A 6,578-nucleotide genomic window follows, 5' to 3' on the forward strand; every position below is an offset into this window, starting at 1 on the left:
TCTTTTAAATCCCACCCCATATACTTCCTCGTTTGCCCCGTGGGCTTCCTTCCAGCACTATTAATAACTTTCAACTGGCTGCTCGTGAGCCATGCAAGACAGCTCATTCTTTTCTATTTCTTCCTCGCAGGGGTGGACTGATTTTAAATCCAGGTGATTTAAACCACCAAGTGGAAAGCCTTGATTTAAATCACTGATTCTAAACAACTTTTCCATTTGTACTTCAGTGATTTTCTAAAGAATGGTGCATTCTCATTGGATGATATAACGTTAAAATATGTTGAGTTACAACTACAGGTACATTTGATTTGGTACATCTTTTTGCTCCCCAGGAGAGTACACTGTAACTACATCCATTTACTTAAGCAATTATGTAGCTTCATATTTTCAGATTTTTATTAATTATACATTTTTAGTATGTTAGAAAATGGTGACTGGAGTCGTAAATATTCATATTTTGAGAACTAAGCCAATCGGAGCTCAGGTAGGGAGGAGCTATAAAATAAGAATATGAGACCACCCAGGTAGACTCAGCGGATGAGCCTCGTGCAATACACGATTGTGGCAGAGGCTGGGTCCCATGCCTGTGATGACTTTGCCAGTCTCTTGCAACCAGTAGCACAGCCCCTGAGCGCCCTCCCCGCCCCCCCCTCAGGATCAAGCCCTTAATACCCCACACGACCTATTCTCTCTAAAAATTGACCTCCGAAGTTAATGTTTTTCTCTAGGTTCTTTCTTTACATAGAAAAGCAGCCTTGAACTCAAAATTTTTTATAGAGACTCATGGATTCAGCCTACTTTTTTATTTAAATGTTTAAAGAGATTATAAGAAGTTTAGGCCTTAATAGATTTTGTATTAAAAATTCAAATTCATTTTAAATTGGTTTATTTTTTAAAAAGTAGTATTTAAATAACATTTAAAAATCCAATTGAAATAAAATCTTTTTTTTTTCTTTAAAAAAAATCATCAATTTTTATCCCCCCTGTGGGGTGGGGAGTTGCATGCGAAAACTGCATTCATGTGATTTAGGATGCAGTCTTCTGGTTACATAGACTACTTAGCGTTGGCAGAATGAGCTGATTTTAATCCAGTCAGTCAGTCAGTTTCAAGATGTTAAAAGGCTCACAAAGACCAGGTGTTTGTGGATATTGAAACTAGATCAACCTGTTAACCCTAGGCAAATAAAGGCTAGTGCTGGAAGAAGCCTTGGCCCTTTTTTTTAGACCCTAACTGCTGCATTTTGAGAACTGTTTAACAAAGGGAAATTCACTGCTGGCACTCGGGGAGGTGGGGGATGATCCAAGATTGAGAGGGGAGCAAGGCAAATTCTGTTCCGTTTGCTTTCTAGGTCAGGCATTTGCCCACATTTCAACAGCAGCACCAGAGTTCTTAACCTAGTCCCTTGAACACTGTGCAAACATGCACTAATGTATCCCCGCCCCTGTGATGGATGCTGTAATCTGTAGATTTGTACTTTAGATGCCTGTTTAATTTAGCACATGATTATTTGTAGTGCAGAAGTACATAGAGGCCTGAAGATAAGAATGCCATTGTGCTAGGCACAGCAGGGTAGGGCAGAGTGCAGCAATGCACATACACTTCCTAAGTGTCTGCACAAAGGAGGGTACAGTCCAAATAGACAAGACATTTAAAGGATGGGGGAGAGGAAGGATTATTTCCCTCTTTTGTCATTCTCTCGGACTCTGGCCCAATGAGCTAATGGGATCCTGGGATCCATAAACAGGAATCTCAGGTCAGAGTAGAGGTTCTTTTACCTCTGTATTTGGTGCTGCTGGAATCCTGTGTCCAGTTCTGGTGCCCGCGATTCAAGGATGTTGATAAATCGGAGAGGTTTCAGAGAAGAGCCGGGAGAATGATGAAAGGATTAGAAAGCCTGCCTTAGAGTGATAGACTCAAGGAGCTCAACCTATTTAGCTTAACAAAGAGAAGGTTAAGGGATGACTTGATTACCGTCTAGCAGTACCTACGTGGGGGAACAAATATTTAATAGGCTCTTCAATCTAGCAGAGAAAGGTCTAACACGATCCAATGGCTGGAAGTTGAAACTAGACAAATTCAGACTGGAAATACGTTGTAAATCTTTAACAGTAATTAACCACTGAAAAATTTATCAAGGGTCATGGTGGATTCCTCATCACGGCCATTATTAAATTCAGCCTGGGCGTTTTGTTTCTAAAAGATCTGTTCTAGGAATTATTTTGGGGAAACTCTATGGTCTGTCCTACACAGGAGGTCAGACTAGAAGGGAGTGCCTCTCTCCCCATTCATTGTATAGGGCACCTAGGGGCCAAGCTCAGGCTTTATGGATTGCAGAGGGGTTCCTGTGATTTTTTTCTAGGTGCCTTATATGATGGGTTGGATCATAGAAACCCCCTTGGGAACTGCCAACTGATGTGCCAAGACTATTTCTGCCCCTGCTTTCCCTGCCAGCCTGGGACTCCAGCACCTTGTCTTGTTGAGCCAGACACGACAGTCTGCTCCAACACAGACCCAGGTCTGAACCACGTGCCCCAAAGCTGCAGACTTAACCGAAAGCAACTTACAGAAGTGTTCCTGTCTTTAACACTCAGCTGCCAAACTCCCAATGGGGTCCAAACCCCAAATAAATCTGTTTTACCCTGTATAACGCTTATAGAACTCAAATTGTTCGTCCTCTATAACACTGATAGAGAGAGATGCACAGCTGTTTGTCCCCCCCAGGTATTAATACATACTCTAGGTTAATTAATAAGTAAAAAGTGATTTTTTTAAATACAGAAAGTAGGATTTAAGTGGTTCCAAGTAGTAGCAGACAGAATAAAGTAAATTACCAAGTAAAATAAAATAGAACACGCAAGTCTATGTGTAAGAAAACTGAATATAGATAAAACCTCACCAGTTCCAGTAAGTTTCCTTTTACAAACTAGTCTCCTGCTAGTCTGGGTCCAGCAATCACTCACACTCCCTGTAGTCACTGTCCTTTTATTCCAGTCTCTTTCAGGTATCCTTGGGGGGTGGAGAGGCTATCTTTTTAGCCAGCTGAAGACAAAATGGAGGGGTCTTCCACAGATTTAAATAGAATTTCTCTTGTGGGTGGAGACCCCCCTCCTCTCTTCTATGCAAAGTCCAGCTCCAAGATGGTGTTTTGGAGTCACGTGGGCAAGTCACAGGTCCATGCATGACTCAGTTTTTACAGGCAGCAGCCATGGCTTACCTGCTACCTTGAACATCCTCATGTAGACTTATGTGGATTGGAGCCTCCCAAGATCCATTGTCCCTTACGTGCTTCTTGACTGGGCACTTAATTTGCACATTCCTTTCTCAAGAAGCTGCCCAAATGCTTTACAATGGCTACTTAAAAATCAAGTCAGTGCCCAGCCAATATTAATAACTTTGAATACAAAAGTGATACATGTATATAAATAGGATGAATAGATTCAGTAGATCATAACCTTTACAGAGATGTTACATGGCATATGTAGCATAAAACATATTCCAGTTATATCATATATATATTCATAAGCATATTCCCATGAAGCATTATGGGGTACACTATCACACCATGTCACTCACTATTGCCACGCCTAAGTGCCTTGCCTTAACCACAAGGCTGACCTTCCTCCTAGGAGGCTGGCCACTGACTTGGATCTGTGTTCTTGTTGCTCTCCCAGCCTGCCCCCTCTGCTGGGATGTTGCCGGAAGGCTTGCTCTCTCTTAGGGCTAGTCTACGCTGGCAACTGGCCACGGCAGCGCTTTAACATGGCTTGTGTCGTCGTGGCAGCGCTCTAAGAAAACCATCTCCCAGCGCTCTTAAAAAAACCCACTTCCACGAGGGGCGTAGCTACCAGCGCTGGGGCACTGTCTATACTGGTGCTTTACAGCGCTGAAACTTGCTGCACTCGGGGGTGTTTTTCACACTCCTGAGCGAGAAAGTTGCAGCGCTGTAAAGTGCCAGTGTAGACAAGCCCTTACTCTTTGACTTTTCAAATCTATGAATGTAGCAAATGGATTTACAGCAGGTGTTTTCAGTCTGAGTCTGCTCTGCATTGTACGGCCGGGGAGATTAACTGAGAGGCTGGTTGTAGCTCACTACGCCAGCCAGAGCTGACAATGGAGCATTTCTTGGCTTCCAGCCCCACAGCATCCTTCTCTTTGCAGTGTTTACAAATGCCCATCTCTTGGGAGAGGGGAAAGGGTTCTCGGCTTCCCCTGGTCTATCAGAGGCACAATCTGGAGGAGGGCAAAAACCACAAGGACCAAGGCCTTTCTAGGTCCCATCATTTTAGCTTCTTTTTGGGAAGCCAGGCCCTGGTGCTGCTGTGAATACGTCCTTGTCTATATGGGAGAAAATACCTGGCACAGGTATAGTGGAATAATCTGCTCTAGCTATTCCAGAACAACTGCCCGGGCTGGGGCCACTGCCCCGGAGCAGAGTCATTTGGAAATGAAGTAATTAGTCAAATCAAATAACTTTTCTTTTGAAATAGTATCCACCAGGGCAGTTACACCAGAATAGCTAGCGAGGAACAGTTATTCTGTTCTAGCCACACCAGAAAGTTTCCCCCATCTAGACAAGCCCTAAGGCCCAGCAAGAGCAAGCAAGAAGACATCAGGAATGGAGTCTAATTAGAAACTGGAATGTGCAAACTTAGATTCCTTCCTCAAGTCTTCTGAGCCAAATTGCAATCCAGCCAAGTTCCATGGCATTTGTGACTTTCCAGTTCAGGAAGGAAGGGCTTTCAGCATTTAACATTTTTAGGGAGGGAGGTGGCTCACTTGATTCTTATCTACACCTAAGAGCATTTAATCTGGTTTCTTGCAACAACAGGTAGAGATTTATCCTCAAAGCCCTTTACAAACCTTACTTTAAACCCCACTAATCATTGTCAGTTGCCTCCACCCCCACCTCGCTTTTTGTGAGGGGCAGATTTCTCACCTTGGCTAAATAACGTGAGCAAGGTTATGGCCCAGCCAGTGTGTTTGCTGAATTTGGTCTCCTGGCCAGGAGCTGTTCTGAAGTCATAAAACAGACTTCAGAAGGAAATGAAGTAAAGTTCACTGTTAATAAGAGAGGTTTCTGGATTTGAATGAAGTTCTGAAAAGCAGTTCATATCCACTAAGCTGATGGCACCTTACCAGTGATAAATTACTTGTCCTAGAATCTAGACAGACTTGTGATGTACTGTCTGATCACTCATGATAACCTAGTCAGGGAGATTAATTAAATCTCTACACACCTCTGTGCTAAATAGAGCAAACTCTTAAATCAGCAGTGGCTGTAAACTCCCTAGATTCTCAATAGGTCACTTCATGAGTTAACAAACAACATTAAACAATTAGATGGTGGGTTAAATAGAAATGCATCCTTCATGGCTACAGAGAGTTCAGTGATTGTTATCTAGCTGCTGATCAGCTGTTTCAACATGGGTTTTTTTTGGAACTCTCTAACTACATCTCCAGCTGGGTTTTCGTTTCAAGACTATTTTATATTTAAGAAACTCAGGGGCCTAATGGGAGACAGCCCAGGATGAAATATTCAGCTTGTATGCAACAGTGCACAGAGTGATCATGTGTTCCAGCCAACAGCACAATCTGGTTTCCTTTGGAAGTAAATATTTTGTTCAGGCTTTTCAAACACATTAAATTAATATCCAGTTTGCAAGGCCTGGCGTAGCATTGAAATGAAGTCTTGTGTGGCAGTGAGTAATTCCTAGCTTTCAAGATTCCCTGCCTCTTGCCCGTTGCTGTACGTCAGCAAACAATCTGGAAATGATGATGCTTTTTGCATCTGACTCAGTCCTCCCTGGTTCTTCTCATAAATGTGGAAATCCCCGGAATAATTCCTTGTGTCGGTTAATGCCTTCTGCATTCTCCAACCTCTTACCCAGCTTTGGGCCTTCCTCCTATTACTGTTTACAGCTTGTTGGGAAACGGCAGCTAAGCAGGGCGTGGGAGGCTGTTTTTTCCACTTTGATGTGCCTTTCAGGAGGAGATTAAGCAAAACAACCCATAGGTCCCATGAGAGTTCAGGCCTCTGGGCCTGTCTCTTTTCAGTGGACGAAAACTCATCCCCATCTCCCAAATAGGACAGGAGGTGTGTGCTACCCAATCTAGCGGAAGGTGTAGGCGTCCCTTCCTACCTCTCCATGCTGCATGGTCACTTGCAGTGGCAGATGGTTCTAGTACTGACGGATAACGGGAATCTGAAATGATTCTCTTCAACACCAGGGAGATCTGAAGGCTTTTACTGTGTGGGGATGCATTGCGTCTTTGTTTGTTGTAATTTGTATTTCAGTTGCACCTAGGAGTACCGGCCATGGACCATGCCCCCATTGTGCTAGGTGCAAACACAGAACAGAGACAGTCCCTGTTCCAGAGAGCTTACACTCTAAGTATAAGACAGCTAGAGGCAGACAGACAAGGGAGTACAAGGGAAAAATTAGACCATATTGACCTCTGACACTTCCTTCCCCCCCAGTGACCCCCTCCCCCCCCCCACTACTACACAGCTAGAAGATCAACTTCTGGGGGCCATCTGGGATGGTGGTTACTCCCGTCTGCCTGTTCTCTCATGGGC

Source organism: Chrysemys picta, chromosome 18, assembly GCF_011386835.1.
Source record: "Chrysemys picta bellii isolate R12L10 chromosome 18, ASM1138683v2, whole genome shotgun sequence".
Lineage (NCBI taxonomy): Eukaryota > Metazoa > Chordata > Testudines > Emydidae > Chrysemys > Chrysemys picta.